At 43.3% G+C, this 17,937-nt stretch overlaps 1 long non-coding RNA gene across 2 annotated transcripts in view; it reads left to right on the forward strand.

Annotated features, from left to right (window-relative positions):
• LOC113610725 (uncharacterized) overlaps positions 1–17,307 on the forward strand; it is a 54,258-nt gene extending 36,951 nt beyond the window's left edge. For both annotated transcript variants that reach the window (XR_003429191.1, XR_003429197.1), the window contains one exon: positions 17,022–17,307. This is a non-coding gene — a long non-coding RNA (uncharacterized LOC113610725). The remainder of the gene's footprint in view (positions 1–17,021) is intronic.
• The last annotated feature ends 630 nt before the right edge of the window (positions 17,308–17,937 follow it).

Here is a 17,937-nt window from a genome sequence, read left to right on the forward strand (position 1 = left end):
GTCTAGAAGTAGATCCCTATGCTTCTATGAGTTTGACTTTTTTAGATTCTGCATATAAGTGAGTTCATGCAGTATTTGTCTCTCTGTGCTTGGCTTATTTCATTTAGCATAATGTCCTCCAGGTTCATCCATGTTGTCACAAATGACAGGATTTCCTACTTTTATAAGGCTGAATAATATTCCATTGTATGCATATGCCATATTTTCCTTATCCATTCATCACTGATGGACACTTAGGTTGTTTCCATGTCTTGGCTATTGTAAATAATGCTACAATAAACATGGGAGTGCAGATATCTCTTCAAGATATTGAGTTCATTTCCTTTGGATATAAATTCCCCCCAGAAGTGGGATTGCTGGATCATAAGGTAGTTTTATTTTTAATTTTTTGAGGAACCTCCATACTGTTTTCCATAATGGCTGTACCAATTTACATTCCCACCAACAGTGTACAAGAGTTCCCTTTTCTCCACGTCCTTACCAACACTTGCTATCTTCTGTCTTTTAGATAAGAAACAAAGAGTAGAATGATTGTTGCCAGGGGCTGGGGTAGGTGGGGGAAATGGGGAGATGCTCATCAAAGTGTACAAAGTTTCAGTGTGCAGGATTAAGTTTTGAAGTTCTAATGTAGGCATAATGACTATAGTTAATAATATTGTATTGTATACTTGAAATTTACTGAGAGTAGATCTTAAATGTTCTTACCACAAAAAAGATTAAATATGGAAGGTAATGGATATGTTAATAAGCTTGATTGTGGTAATCACTTCACAATGTACACATATATCAAGACATCACATTGTACACTGTAAATACATGCAATTTTTATTTGTCAATTATGCCTCAATAAAGTTGGAAAAAATTAACCCATACATATAATCCCTTGACTTACAATTCAATGAGGGAACAGATGATCTTTTCATTAAATAGTAGTGGGTAAAGTGGATACTGTACATGGGGGGGGGGGGGAAGAGAACTTTAACTCTTACCTCATATCACACACAAAAGTAATCTGAGCTGAATCATGAACCTAAGTGTGAAAGGTAAAATAATAAAGCTTCTAGAAGAAAACACAGGAGAATATTTTCAAGACCTCAGGGTAGGCAAATAGTTCTTAAACAGGACACAAAAAGCTCTATTCATAATAAATAATTGATAAATTATACTTCATTAAAATTTAAAACTTCTCTGAATTAAAAGGCACTATTAAGAGAGTGAAAGACAAACCATGGACTGGAAAAAAATATTTGCAAAGCATATACCCAACAGAGGACTCATAACTACAGTATATAAAGAACTTCCACAAATCAATAAGAAAAAAAATCAACCCAATTTTTTTTAATAGACAAAGGATTTGATAAGGAACTTCATAAAGGAGGATATACAAATGACCAATAAATATATAAAAAGGCATTCCACATCGTTACTTGTTAAGGAAATGTGAATTCAACTATAATATGATACTACTAGCCATGAAGAAGAATGGCTAAAATTAAAATGAATGACAATACCAAGTGTTGGTGAGGATGTGGAGCAACTGGTACTCTCTTACATTGCTTTTGTGGGTGTAAGCTGGTGTATCACTTTGGAAAAGGTCTGGTGATATCTACACATATGTCAACACCATGACCTGACTATTCTTTTCCTAAGTGTGTGTGTCTGTGTGTGTGTGTGTGTGTCTGTGTGTGTGTGTGTATCTATCTATATATAACAGAAATCTGTGCTATGTCCACAAAAAATGTGTATAAGAATGTTCATAGCAACTTATTTATAATAGTCAAAAACTGAAACAACTCAGATATCCAACAACAGGAGAAAAGATAAACAGATTTAGAACAGTGGCTCTCTTAGGGAGGAGGTTATAAGTGATTGGAAAAGGCGCTGGAAAGTCTTTTGGTTTGCCGTAAATTTCTATCCTGATCTGAGTGGTGGTTACATGGGTATATACATCTGTAAAAATTCATTGAGCTGTACACTTAAGCTCCAGTCCTTTATATACTTTATGCATGTTATATCTCAATTTAAAATAGTTTAAAGTTCCTACTAGATACTAGAAAAAACATATTCATGACAAGTATTTCCTAAGTAGAAAATTAAAGCACTAACAGTAAGGAAAAGACTAATAAATTCGACCACATAAAATTTAAAAACTTCTCTTTATCAAAGGATTCTGTTAAGAGAATGACAAGCCTCTGAGTGGTAGAGAGATTTGCAATACATGTAACAGACAAAAAGCATCACATTCATGTTACATAAAGAACTGATTATATATACATATATGTATATGTGTACATATTATATAGAGATAATTTAACATACATTTATATATGTACTATATACATTTATATATGTACGTATATACATACATATGTGAATAAAATATACATGTATTCTATTATGTGTTTATTTTATATATAGGTATGTGTATATGAAGGCACATATATACATACATGTATATTTTAAATATATATGTATACATATATACATATACATATATATATATATATCTCCAGAATAAGGAAAGAAAGAGTACACAGTAAAAAAATTAGTGAAAGACTTGAATAAGAACTTTGCAATAGAGAATACTAAATGGCCAATAAATAGATATAAAGGTGTTCAATCTCACTAATCTTCAGAGAAATGCAAATTAAAACCATTTACCCGCACCAGAATGGCTAAAATTTAAAAGACCAACAATACCAAGTGTTGGTACAGATATAAAGCAGCCACTGCTCTCATAAACTGCTGATGGGAACATAAATTGATACAATCACCAGTCTGCTGGATTTGTTAAAGCTGACAATATGCATATCCTAAGATCCAAAACTTCCACTCCAAGGTTTGTATCCAGCAGAAATGAAGGCCTATATAGAACAGGAGAGATGCAAAAGAATGTTCACAGCAGCATTATTCATAATCACCAAAAATTAGAAATAATCCAAATGTCTATCACAGCAGAGTGGATAAATGATTTGTGGTGTATTTATACAAAGGAAATCTATACAACATTGTAAGTGAACTACCTACAGCTACGCACAGCAACCTGGATGAATTTCACAAGGACAAAATTGAGGCAAAGAAAACACCAAGAGTACATTCTGTATGATTCCATTTATACAGCGTTCAAAAAAGGCAAAACTAAACGGTAGAATTTAGGGTTGCATTCCTATGTGGTGAAAAGAAAAAAGAAAACGCAGGGACGTTTGCATAAACATCAGAATGATGGAGAGAGAGGATTGTAATTAGAAGAGCCTCTGGGGGAGGGGAGTAGAAGTGGGAGGAGGCAACGCTGGCGGACTGAGAATGTTCTCTTTCTTGATCTGGGTGTTGTTACTTGGATATTTGCTTTATAATAATTCACAGAGCTGTGAATTTATGTTTTTTACACTTTTCTGTGTGTGTCACATTTCACAATAATTTTTAAGATGAGACAAAAATTACTGCGGGGAAAAAAGAGTATAGAGGACTTCACCAGGCAGAGAAGGGAGAAGAGCATCGGAAAGATACGGGCCCGCAGAGCCCACGCCATAGTGGGGCAGTAGGGTTGTCTGGTGGTCCCACAACAAAGAAGGGAGCAATGGCAGATGAAGCCAGAAGGACAATTCGAGACTAGACGATGAAGGACCCTGAATACTGCCGCCACGTAAGCCTGTGAGGCTGTGCTCCACTCACCCAAGAGGGCAAGGGGTCCAGCCTGGCGTGTGCTGCGGGGAGGAGGGGACTCTATTCTGCACAAAGCTCCACCTCCTGGAGGACGCAGTATCTCCTTCCATTATCTCCTCCTGTAAGTGTGAAGCTTTTTTTTTTTTAATATGGTAAGGACATGGAACTTTACTCAGGAGGCACAGCGCATGATAACGTGCTCCACGCACCAACATCAGACTCCTCAAGTCTGTGCAACGCTTGCCTTGTGGTCCAAGGAGGGGGCTCCCGAAGAGGAGACTTTGGCTTCTTTGCCACCCCTGCCCCTGCCGTTCCCAACAACCTAGAGAGCACTCTGCGTCTGGCAAGGGTTCCTCAAACACGGCAGACTTCGCTGACTGACGGGCTCCACGCCTCCACTTCCCATCATTACGGAGGCTGAGCCCCAAGGATGGCAGAAGAATTAAGCCACTATAATCATTAGTGGAATGAGGCGATCTCACGGGGTGGGGGTGGGGGGCGGGTCCCAGCTGCTACAAAATACAAAATACGCGAAGGCCAGACTGTTCGCAGAGATTTTACTCTGTGGATGGTGGTGTCAAAAGGACCAGTGAAGAGTCTTACAGAGGTGCCCACGGCCTGGGGCCATGCAGGTGAATTTCCTCAATCCCTCCTCCCACCCTACTCCCTTGCACTTCCAGCTCCTCGCTACAAAGTTCTTGTATTGGCTGAAATCTTGGAAAGCCTCCTCTCCCCATCATTAGATGGGTAAGGAAACTAAGTATAAACAAACATTCTTCAAGCCAGCTGAAGGTGAGCTAAGGAAGATGGGTAGGAAGCCATGTCATGTTGACTGTCCCTCGTGAGCACATCAGCACCTGTCATGCTCCCTGCTCTCCTCCTTTCCTCTCTGTGGCTCTCTGACTCCCATCTGCCCCAGGCTCCTAGACAAGACTTAGGGGGCCCCAGGGGCATTGAGGGCCTTCAGCAACAAGGCAGTCTGGCTGCTGATCGTATAACCCAGAGTCCCCGTGTCACAGGGACCTGAATCTCTTTGCCTGGGCCTCAGCTCTCCGAGAAGCTGTGGATTCTGCCTGGGTCTCCAGCTCGTGCCGTCTCCTACTTTCCCATTCCTGTCCCATTCCCTGTGCTGAGGTGAGGAGTCCTGCCATTTCTTTTATTTATTTATTTAGGCTGCGCCAGGTCTTAGTTGCAGCACACGGGGTATTTAGTTGCAGCATGAGGGCTCTTAGTTGCAGCATGCATGTGGGATCTAGTTCCCTGACTAGGGATGGAACCCAGGCCCCCTGCATTGGGAGTGTGTAGTCTTAACCACTGGACCACCAGGGAAGTCCCCTCCCGCCACTTCTTGCAGGACCTCCTGGGCAAAAGCTAATACTCAGAGTGCATCTTTGCTTTTAGTCTTTATACTGATTGAATGGCAAAAATGGGACGTTCACCTTATAGCAGAAGAAGAAAACATGGGAATCCAGCTTCATAGCCGATAACATACTCTATCTTGTTTTATGTCCAATTATATTATTTTGCCAATACATTCCTTCCGTGCTCTGGAAAGTCAGGATATTGGGGTGACATGAGTAAATGGTATTGAAATGTTGGGAGAGAGGCATGTTATTATGTACACAGGGATATGAATCCCTCCATCCATGCTATACCCTTGTTCCTAGAAGCCAACCATTCACCTGGACCCATCCACACCTCTTGACAACGTGCTCTCTGGTTTCCACACCAAGAGCCCAATGGGCACATCTAGTTGCAGGTTCTTGGCCCTTTTGACCTACTTCATCTAGCTGGAGTTAATTGCTCCATATTCAACCACGTCACACACAAAAAAAAAAACCCGGAGGTGAGGTAACTATAGTTCAAAAGCTGGCCATCCTAATGTGATGCACGAATACATTTTGCATGACAGTTAGGAAGATGAGGCATTAAGTGGCTCAAAATGAAACTCGGTCATGTATAATTACCATGCAATGAAAAGAATATAATTTAAAACTATTAAATTAAAAAAAAGTGTCTGCATTGAGAGTTAGAGTTCTTCCATTAAGAATAAATCTTCATGAAACATATGGCTTATAGTGGCCTAGGGGTCTCGCTTAAACCTCACCAAAGGTGAGTTCAATTAAAAGTTCATCTTAGCTTCAAACTTTATCAAAGCCTTGAATTCATTAATATTTTCAATAGCTCATCTCTCTCATTTTAAGCCCTTCAGGCTCCATTACATCTAACTGTTTGCTGGATTTGGACCTCTTAAAGTCTTTTTTTTTTAAACCCAGGTCTTTGGACAGAGCCATATTTTAATTATACAGTATAATTTTTCAGTTCCCATTTTCTAGTCTCTCTTATTGTCAACTATTTATCGGCAAATGCTTAGACACAGCTATTCTTTCTAGGTTGAAGAAGCCAGAAACTATCCTCATACTATAAGAATCTCAAACTATACAGGTTTTTCCCACGGCTTAAAAAAGTGTGGGAGGGCTTCCCTGGTGGCGCAGTGGTTGAGAGTCCGCCTGCCAATGCAGGGGACATGGGTTCGTGCCCCGGTCCGGGAAGATCCTGCATGCCGCGAAGCGGCTGGTCCCGTGAGCCATGGCCGCTGAGCCTGCGCGTCCGGAGCCTGTGCTCCCCAACGGGAGAGGCTACAACAGTGACAGGCCTGCGTACAGCAAAAAAAAAAAAAAAAAAAAAAAGTGTGGGGAAAAAATTGTGTCTCTTCAAGTAATCTTTATTTTTTGGCTGTCTTGGGTCTTCGTTACTGCACACAGGCTTTCTCTAGTTGCAGCGAGCGGGGGCTACTCTGCATTGCAGTGCGCAGGCTTCTCACTGCAGTGGCTTCTATTGTTGCAGAGCACAAGCCCTAGAGTATGCGGGCTTCAGTAGTTGCGGCACGTGGGCTCAGTAGTTGTGGCTCGTGGGTTCTAGAACGCAGGCTCAGTAGTTGCGGTGCACAGGCTTAGCTGCTCCGCGGCATGTGGGATCTTCCCAGACCACAGATTGAACCCGTGTCCCCTGCGTTGGCAGGCGGATTCTTAGCCACTGTGCCACCAGGGAAGTCCTTCAAGTAATCTTTTAAAATATGTTTACACTGTATGTTCTCACATATTTATAAAGAGTGGCCAGAACTCCACCTGCAGAAGTGGAAGCACAGAATATATCCCGCATTCCCCCACTCCTCCCAGCCCCCAGTCAGTGGGGGGTGAGCAGGGGGTAGTGGGATTCTGGAGGAGGTCCCTCAGAACTGGAGAACAAATGGGGCCAATGGACCAAATGGTATAAAAAGGCTGGAGGTGAAAGTAGAGACGGGAGATGCAAACAGAGGGGGGATATCTGGGACTGAGGGAGATCCCCAGCAAGGATGGGAACGGACTTCGGAATGTGGGAGGTGAGAGGTAAAATCCCACAAGAACACTCCCGGGGGGCAGGTCAACAAGCAGCATCAGAGGGCTTTGGTCTCCCCACCCTCTATTTTTGTGTGGCACCAAATGTTGCCTTGAATCTGGGGGAACCAGAAATTTAGGTCAGCTCCCTCCCTTATGTGATGACTGAGCAGCTCATTGATACAGAACCCTGGGTGGTACTCTGGTGAGGATACCAACGGACACTCAAACAGTACCACTGTGGCAGAATTTTTCAGCCTACTTGCCTTATACCAGCCCTGCTTGAGCAGTCATAGGAAAGCATGGTGGTTAAGAGCCATGGGCCAGTCTGGATGGGTTCAAATCCTGGCTCTGCTACTTATTAGCTGCACGATCCTGGGCAAGTTACTTAATTACCTTGTGACTCAATTTCCCTATCTATCTGTAAAATAGGGATAATAATAGTACGTATTCTACAGGGTTGTTGTAAAGATTTCATGATTAATACACATGAAGATCTTACAACAGGGCCTGGAACACAGCAAGCACTCAATAAATACTAGGTACTATTATTATGTGAAGTAAGCAGAAAGAGAAAAACAAATATCATATAATATCGCTTATATGTGGAATCTGGAAAAATTGTACAGGTGAACTTATTTGCAAAACAGAAACAGAGACACAGATGTAGAGAACAAACATATGGATACCAAGGCGGGAGAGGCGGTGGGATGAATTGGGAGACTGGGATTGACATACATACACTAATATGTATAAAATAGATAACTAATGAGAACCTGCTGTATAGCACAGGGAACTATACTCAGTGCTCTGTGGTGACCTAAATGGGAAGGAAATCTAAAAAAGAGGGGATAAATGTATACATATAATTGATTCACTTTACTGTACAGCAAGAAAGTAACACAATATTGTAAGGCAACTATACCCCAATCAAAATTAATTTTAAAACAAGATCCTACAACAGGGTCTGGAACATAGTAAACACTCAATAAATACTAGCTACTATTATTATTGTTTCCTCTATCTTGGTTCAAGGTCCTGGCGTCTGAAACCTCCCTCATAATTCTTCCTTCCTCCCCCAGAATCCTCCAAATTCCCACCCACATTTCTTTATCCCTGTAGACCAAAAGTCCTTTTTCTCTCATTTTTTTTCTTACAAGAGGCCTAGAGTTCCTATCAGGCAGATCCTGATTGCTTCACAAGGAAGCCGTCCAGTCACATAAACAAAGAAAAAAAATGAGAAACTGGGCTTCACCAAAATTAAAATTTTCAAAGGACATTATTAAGAAAATGAGATGACAAATAGCAGACTGGGAGAAAAAGTAAACAGAATACATGTATCTGACAAAAGACTTGTATCCAGAATATACAAAGAACTCATAAAATGACAGCACAACTTTTAAAAATGAGCACAAGATTTAAAAAGGCATTTCACAATGGATAAATGGCCAATTAGCACATGAACAGAAGCTCAACATCATTAATTGGTATGGAAATGCAAATTAAAACCACATTGAGAGAGTTGGCAAGGATGCAGAGAAAAGGGAACCCTCATACACTGTTGCTGGGAATGTAAACTAGTGCAGTCACTATGGAAAACAGTATGGAGGTTCCTCAAAAAGTTTAAAAATAGAACTACCATATGATCCAGCAATCCCACTTCTGGGTATATATCCAAAGGGAATGATATCACTATGTGGAAGAGACATCTGCACTCCCATGTTCATTGTACTATTTATTCACAAACGCTAAGACACGGAAACAATCGAAATGTCCATTGAGGGATAAAGAAAATGTGGTACATACATACAATGGAATGTTATTCAGCCATAAAAAAGGAAGGAAATCCTGCCTTTTGCAACCACATGGACAGGTCTTGAGGGCATTATTCTAAGTAAAATAAGTCAGAGAAAAACAAATAATGTATGATCTCACTTATATGTGGAATCTAAAAAAAAAAAATCAAATTCATAGAAACAGAGAGTAGATTGGTGGTTGCCAGGAGCTGGGGAAAACAGGGAGATAAACTTGTTTGTCAAAGGTTACAAACTTCCAGTTATAAGAAGAATAAGTTCTGGGGATCTAACGTATAACATGGTGACTACAGTTGATACTACAATATTTTATACTTGCAAGTTGCTGAAAGTAGATTTTAAGCCTTCTCACCAAAAAAGAAAAAAAAAAAGACAACTCTGTGAGGTGATGGAGGTGCTAATCAACTTGATTGTGGGACTCATTTATTTCACAAGATATATGTATATCAAATGATCACATTGTACACTTTAAATATATTACTAATTTGTCCACTGTACCTCAATAAAACTAGAAGAAAAATGAAAATAAAACACGTTGAGAGATTACCTCTCAATATCCTCTAGAATGGCTGAAATAAAAGAAACAAAAAAGAAAAACATGGTCCAAAAGGTTACATGCACACCCCTATGTTCATTGCAGCACTATTTACAATAGCCAAGACATGGAAGCAACCTAAATGTCCATCAACAGAGGAATGGATAAAGAAGATGTGGTACATACATACAATGGAATATTACTCAGCCATTAAAAAGAATGAAATAATGCCATTTGCAGCAACATGGATGGACCTAGAGATTATCATACTGAGTGAAGTAAGTCAGAGAAAGAGAAATATCGTATGATATCACTTATAAGTGGAATCTAAGAAGAAATGATACAAAAGAACTTACAAAACAGAAACAGACTTAGAGAAGGAACTTATGGTTACCGGGGGGAAGGGTGGGGGGAAGGGATAGTTAGGGAGTTTGGGAGTGACATGTACACTCTGCTGTATTTAAAATGGATAACCAACAAGGACCTACTGTATAGCACAGGGAACTCTGCTCAATGTTACGTAACAACCTAAATGGGAAAAGATTTTGAAAAAAGCATAGATACATGTATATGTATAACTGAATCACTTTGCTGTACACCTGAAACTAACACAACTTTGTTAATCAACTATACTCCAATATAAAAGAAAAAGTTAAAAAAAAAAAGAAACAAACAAGAAAGATTGACAACACCAAATGTGGCAAGGATACAGAAAAGTTGGGGCCTCATACACTCCTGGTGGGACTGTAAAACAGAACGGTCATTTTGGGAAAGAGTTTGGTAGTTTCTTATAAAGTTAAACACAAATTGACCATACAACCTCACAATTCCACCGTCTGGTATTTCACTCAAGAGAAATCAAACTATATCCACACGAAGACGTGTACTCAAATGTTCACAGCAGCTTTATTCATAACAGCCCCAAATCAGAAACAACCCAAATATCCATCAACAGAGGAACAGATAAAAGAAATGGAACATCCATGCAATGGAACACTGATGAGCGATAAAAACGGATTGCCAATACGTGCAACACCAGGGAAACGTTTTCAAAACGTTATGCTAAGTAAAAGAAGACAGACACACAAAAATTCTTTTTTGTGTGCGATTTTCTGTGCCATCTGATTCTTTCACAGGAAATTCCTGAACAGGCAAAACTAATCTTATAACGGCAGAGAAGGCAAATCAGTGGTTTCCTGGGGCTGGGGTCCAGGAATTGACTGCACAGGGGCATAAGGGAACTGTTTGAGGTGACGGAAATATTCTGTATCTTGATTGTGCTGGCTGGTGGTTACATGGGTTTCAAAACTTGTAAAAACCCACTGAACGGAAAAACAAAAAAACCCCACATGAAATTGTATACTTAAAATGGGTGCATTTTATTGTATGTAAATTTTACCTCAGATCATTTGATTTTTTAAAAAAGCAGCCAATCTGGTTTCTTTAGCAACAGAAAAACCAGTTCTCCAAGTCAGGGGTGGCAGGGGGTAGGAAAGTTGGTAGGCGGGGGTGGGGTGGGGTGGGGTGTCAGTTTTTAAAAAACACAATTACTTGAATGGTGCTCCCTGGGAGGAAAGCTGTTTCATGAGTCCCGGAAAAGTTGTTCTACCCTGCCCCGCACCCCTCCAAAAGGGCAGATGACTCCTTTAAGGCATCTGGCGGGTGGGGGGTCGGGAGGAGAACATGTGTGTCCTATCACCCTGCGGCTCCCTCTTCCCTCTGGTACTTCAGTTCTGCTGCGGTCAGGGCAGCAGAGGTAAAGTCCCTGGTCCGAGTCCTCTTGTGGCACAGGTTCCAGAGACAGGCAGGGAAGCGGAGCAATAGATGCTTTCACACCTCTGCCAGGTGTGTGAGCCCCAGAAAGAGAAGCTGGACTCGGGAGCTGGGCCTGGGGCTCTCCAGGGCCTGTTCTCCCGTAAGGGTAGAGCTGGTTACACGGGAGAAACAGGCTGTTTAGGCCGAGAGTCAGAGGCCCCACCTCCCTTCTGCTCAGGATCTGACGGCCCCAGAAGGCCAAGGTCTAGACTGAGCTGCAGCCTCACTTCCCGCTCTCCATCACTCCCACCTTCAACCCATCACCAAGTCCTGTCAATCCTCATCCAAGCACATTTCAAATGCCTCCCTTTTCTTGATCTCTCCTGTCCTCACCCCAGTTCAGGGCACTCTGCATCTTTGTACGTATCTCCCTACTCTTCTTCCCGCTCCCATTTTTTCCTCCCTACACTCCATCCAAAGCAGTCAAGTGATCTGTTAAAAAAGTAAACTAGGGCTTCCCTGGTGGCGCAGTGGTTGAGAGTCCGCCTGCCGATGCAGGGGACAAGGGTTCGTGCCCCGGTCCAGGAAGATCCCACATGCCGCGGAGCGGCTGGGCCCATGAGCCATGGCCGCTAAGCCTGCGCGTCCGGAGCCTGTGCTCCGCAACGGGAGAGGCCACAGCGGTGAGAGGCCCGTGTACCGCAAAAAAAAAAAAAAAAAAATAGTATATTAGATAACTCTTTGCCCCAAACCCTTCAAAGGTAAGTCATTACTTTTAGGAAGAACTCCGAAATCCTTAAGCTGTCCTTTGAAGCTTTGCAGAATCTAGTCCTGCCAGCCTCTCTGGAACCATCTGATGCCTTCTTCTTCTCACTCATGACGCTTTGGCCACCCTAACCCTCTCTCCTCTCCTCAAACACACCCTCTTTCCTGCCTCTGGGTCTCTGCACATGCTGTTCCCTCTCCTTTCGTGGTCTTCTCCTCCACTCTTCGCCTGGCCCGTGCTTCAGGTTTCAGTTTAGAAGCCACATCCTGCTCCTTGATGCTCACGTAATACTCTGTAATTTTTTTCTTCATACATTTTGTGATATTCTGTAATTATACATTGATTGATGTGACTCTTTGTTTCATGTCTGTTGCCCTAATTACACTTAACAAAGGCAACAACAGCATCTGATTTGCTTATCAGTGGATTCTTGAGCCCAAGCATCGTGATTGGCACTTAAGAGGCCTAAGAAGATATTCTTTAAATGGATGGATGAATGAATAGAGGAGTGTTTGTATTTATTTATTTATTTTCGTGTAGTTCTTTTTATTATACCAATTTATGTGCAAAGAGTTACTTTCCACTTAATATAAATACAGTTTCATACTAGAAATTCCATGGAGTTCAAGCCAATCCTTACTTGCATTCCTTGAAATGAAGTATACGAACTGGACAACCTTCCTTGTGTAGGAAATGTGATATCACATGTTGACCATGCGCTGACCCTCTCAGCTTAATCCCCCAATACTGTTCCAAAGTCCTAATTTGCTTGGTTTAGCCTTTCCAAAGTCTTTTTTTTTTTTTAAATGAATTTTATTATTATTTTTTTTGGCTGAGTTGGGTCTTCGTTGCTGCACGCGGGCTTTCTCTAGTTGTGGCGAGCGGGGGCTACTCTTCGTTGTGATGCGCAGGCTTCTCATTGCTGTGACTTCTCTTGTTGCAAAGCACGGGCTCTAGGCGCATGGGCTTCAGCAGTTGTGGCGCGAGGGCCCAGTAGTTGTGGCTCACATGCTCTAGAGCGCAGGCTCAGCAGTTGCGGCGCACGGGCTTAGTGGCTCCGCGGCATGTGGGATCTTCCCGGACCAGGGCTCGAACCCGTGTCCCCTGCATTGGCAGGCGGGTTCTTAACCACTGCGCCATCAGGGAAGTCCCCCAAAGTCTTTCTTTATCTTAGCTTTTTTTTTTAAAGATGTACTTAAATGAGTTATTTTGCTGGTTGCTTCCATACTGCTTCATTCAAAATCCAAAATGGAGTTCAGAAAGACAACAAATAAAATTACAGCTAAAGTGCAAACTACATTTCTGAGTATCTGCCAAGTAGACACACCCAATCCAGCGTGCTCCTTCCAGTTCCATGGATTCCCCATTGGACCACCCGTGAAAATGTCAGTAGTCTTCATGAACCCCACAGAACTTACTGTCTCTTAGTTTCCCTTCTACTCTTAACCTTACCAACCGCCTATCAGGTACTGCAGAGAAGTGTTTTTAAAATCTAGGCTTTATTATTTTTTTAGGTATGGCAAGGCCAACAGATCAGGAGATGACTACCACTGAAAAAATAGTTTGTTAAACCCACAGATCCCAAGAGAAGGGGGCACGGCAAACCCTGGGGGCACAAAGGGAAGCCCCAGTGTCGGCCAGGTGTCAGAGGCAGTGAGGGGGAAGTGTGGACAAGAGCCTTCACTGAGGTTTCCTCAGTAAGTAACAGGTGAGGCAAGGTAAGAAGGCTGAGGATTGGTTAGTTTGAATAATCTCATTGGATTCTGGGCATATTTGGGGCTGTCCTTAGTTGCCTTAGCGGGGCCTTGGTCCTCGGGTGATTAGGGCAGGTAGATCATGGCTGGAGCAGAAGAGCCCAGTAGAGGAGGTAGTTGGGGGTGTGGGATCTGGATTGGTTGGTTTGCAGTTGAAAGGTACACTCCCAGGTGAGTTGCTTACATCTCTAGGAACTGGCTAATCCCAGGAAGGGCAGTCTCTCCAGAGTCAGCTGGGCCCCAAGAGGTCAGAGCATCAGAGTACAGCAAATAGGAGATGTGACAAATTCAAGGGGCAAGCTGAGTATTTAATTTGAAGGAATTCCCCCAGAGGACTGGTCCTTCAGTTATTCTCACACACGCGCGCGCATACTCTATACCCAACCATGGGACAGTAGGAACGAGCACAGCTCTCTGCTTTCTTTCTAGAAGCCGGACAGACACTTCTTCCTTCTTGTTTCCTTTCTACCAGGGATATTAGGACCAGTAACCACCTTCCCAACTAGAAGCTTGTATAACTCCCAGGGCACCTGGGCTTCTGCTTCAGAAAAGGACACCCATTCAGCTGGAACCAGAGCAGTGACACGCTCTGGGGAGGGCAGCACGCCTGCTCCACGCGCAGAAGGTGCCTGTGGGAAGGCCTGTGAGTTACCAGGAAGAACCCAGCCACCCACAGATGCACTCCTCCCGGGGGTGGCGGGGTGTTGGTCAGAATTCTAGGTTATGGGCCACAGAATCCACCCCAGCTAGTTTGAACAGAAAGCTTTACGCAGGGTTAAAGACAGATCACAGAATCAGTGGAGGGTCTCAAGGAACAGACACCAGCAGGAGGCTCCAGGAAGCGCTCCCCAGACCACAACACAGAACCGTGCAGCCATGGGACCTTCCGCTCGTGCACGACTAAGCAGCTTCAGAGGCAGGCATCTCCGAGGAGCTGCTTCCTAAATCAGGAAGCCACCACCAGCAGCCACCAGATCCATACCGCCTCTCCCACAATCCCTGTCCCACTTTCCTTCTGACATAATCCAACGTCACATGCGCGGCCATCTGGTTGGTAGAAAGTAATTCACGTCCTGTACTCTAGGGGCAGGGGAGTCTGGGAAATGCCATTTTTAGCTCCGGCCTCTCATTTAGAATGGGTGTGTGTGTCTACTAATCCATGTGTCCACCGCACATGGTCTGGTACCGTTCACTGGGCCTAGTATATGTTTTTAAAGCACCGAGCATGCTTACTGTTTTAAAACTGTGAATTATTGGACAAAATTCTCTGTCCCTAAATCTCAGTGGCTATGGCTGTACTCCCCATGATCCAGTTTTCCAGATGCTCAAGCCCCACCTTCCTGGACATTTAAAGATTACTGTCCTCTACCCTCTGTTGGCACATACATGGCTTTTTAGAACGTAGAACCTAACATTTGCGCAAAATCCAACTTAAGATTATAGCTGCTTATCTAGCAGAAGATCACATTTCCCAGCTAGATGAGCCATTATTTTCTGCTGGGCCAGCTCAAGAGGCTTAGCAACTGGTCTTGACTTTTTCTGTCCCCTGAAATGCATTAAAAAAAAAAAATCCCTGTAACCCATAAGACACACAGCTGAGGAATACCTTATCGGCATCCTCAGGATTTACATCAAGATCTCTGAGTTCAAATCCTGTCTCTCCCATGATTTCTATGTGTAATTTTGGGCAAGTCATTTAACTTCATGAGACAGCAATTTTCTCACCTATAAAACAGGCCTGGTAGCAACTACTTCATAAAGCTGTTGAGAAAAGGAAACAAGATAATAATATATAAAAACACTGTGTACACTGAAAAACTATTGACCTGAGCTAGCAAGTAGGCTTCATCTCATGAGCCAACTCCCATGAATTTATTAGCACTGCCTGAAGAAGTGGGTTGAGAAGGATTCTGAGGCTGTGTCTGGGCTCACCGGGAAACAGTGTTGTTGACTGGCAGAAATGCCTGTTGTGATTACCAGAGATTGTTGGCATTTGAAGGGCATCACAGATGCCACCTATTTGACATTACCACTCTGGATGTGTGGGTGTTGTAATTATCATTATAATGGCAGAAGTCTTCTGGGGTGGCCTTAAGAAGACCGTCATTAAAGAAGCAGCAGAGGGACTTCCCTGGTGGCACAGTGGTTAAGAATCTGCCTGCCAATGCACAGGAGGAGAGGGGTTCGATCTCTGCAACAAGAGAAGCCACCACAATGAGAAGCCCGTGCACTGCAACAAAGAGTAGCTCCCGCTCGCCGCAACTAGAGAAAGCCTGCGCACAGCAACGAAGACCCAACGCAGCCAAAAATAAATAAATTTATTTTAAAAAAATCAGCAGAAAATCACCTGAAAAAGAACAAGGCTTGAAAAATCAAGTGATTCATTTTGTCAGACTAGGAATTGATTTCCCAAAACAGCAAACTCCAGCAGGGCCACAGTGCGCTAGGAACAGAGCTGAACACTTGGTTCCTTCGCATTTCCCTCGGGAGCCCCTTCTCCTCTGCTCCTTTGTCAAGTCTCCAGGCCAGGCCCTCTTCCATTGCCATGACACGGATTCCCAGAGCGATCTTATCCCCTCCTATGTCTTCACACCCTTCCACGGATATCTCTGGCCCAGATCTCCCAAGAGCTCTCCACCTGTGTATCCAAACTGCTATCTGCACATTTCCACGCAGTCTGTATGAGACCCAGTGTCTAGCTGCAAGCCACAGAAAACACCTCTGGCATATGTATGCAGAAAAAAACCTTCATTTAAAAAGATACCAAAGAGAGACTTCCCTGGTCCAGCGGTTGAGACTTCGCGCTTCTAATGCAGGGGGCGTGGGTTCGATCCCTGGTTGGGGAACTAAGATCCCACATGCCGCATGGCAAAAAAAAAAAAGATATTAAAGAGCTCATGGAATCTCTGAAAGGACAACCAGGCAACACAGCAGAGAACAGTGGCAAAGGTCAAGCCACAGAACAGCCACCAGAGGACACAGGCACAGCGTCTTGAGCCACTGATCTCACGGACACTGAATAGTGGATACTGCAGCTATGACAGCTGCCACCACAGCCTCTCAACACCGGCCACCGCCTCGCTCCCCTGAACGGATTCTGCTCAGCTGCTGCTTCTTTGAGTTAACTTACAAATCAAAGTCCGGGGGGTGAGAAATGTCTGAGTGCCAGAGCCTAGGTTGTGTGCCCATGCTTTTGACTCAAGTAAGTCTGAGAAGGCAAGTCTTGATTTTTTGCTTTATGGTGGGAGGTAGGCTCTGCTTCATAAAGTTTGGAAGAGGGTTTGGGTGCTAGGTGGCACTTTCAGGCCAAGGTGGTTAAGAAGTAGGTATGTGTTCTTCACTTTCTCCCCCCTTTAGGTCTAAGGCCCTGGGAGATGGTGGAGCCACAAGATGGAAGGATGCTGAGTCCCTAAACCACCATGTCACCATGCTGACCCTGAACACCTGCACTGGAACATCATGTGGACCAAGAAAAAGGTTTTTTAATAAAAACTTTTATTATTTTAGGCCACTGACATCGTGGAGTTTATTTCTTAGAGCAGCTAGTACAGTAAGTCCCCTACATACAAACGAGTTCCGTTCCGAGAGCACATTCATCAGTCCAGTTTGTTCGTTAAGTCCAACAGAGTTAGCCTAGGTACCCAACTAACACAATCAGCTATATAGTACTGTACTGTCATAGGTTTATAATACTTTTCACACAAACAATACATAAAAAAACAAACACAAAAAAAATAAAGAAAACATTTTGACTCTTACAGCACAGTACCTTGAAAAGTACCGTAGCACAGTACAACAGCTGGCATGCAGGGGCTGACATCTAGTGAACAGGCAAGAAGAGTTGACTGGAGGAGGGAGAGGAGGTGGGAGATGGTAGAGCTGAAGGATCGTCAGCAACAGGAGATGGAGGGCGAGCTGCAACGTCACTCACGCCTGACATGGATGGCACAGGTTCTGGCTCCTTGCTGGATTCAATTCTATCTACCCTCTTGAAAAAACGATCCAGTGATGTCTGGGTAGCAGCTCTTTTTTTCTCGTCATAGATGACACGGTAGCACTGGATTGCATTCTGAATGGCTGCTGCAACTTCCGTGTACTGTTCTACGTCCAGGTCCTGTGCCTCAAAAACTGACAGTGCCTCCTCAAATACAGAAAATCCCTTTGCCATTTCCTGCGTCGCGAATCTCTTTGGTTCTTCAGTTACTTCTTCTTCCTCTTGTCTCTCTTTGTCCTTTCTCTGGGCATGTTCACACCTTTGAAAATTTGCAACTTG

This window comes from Aethalodelphis obliquidens, unplaced genomic scaffold (assembly GCF_003676395.1).
Source record: "Aethalodelphis obliquidens isolate GAN/ISIS:26980383/991018 unplaced genomic scaffold, ASM367639v1 scaffold65, whole genome shotgun sequence".
Taxonomy (NCBI): Eukaryota; Metazoa; Chordata; class Mammalia; order Artiodactyla; family Delphinidae; genus Aethalodelphis; species Aethalodelphis obliquidens.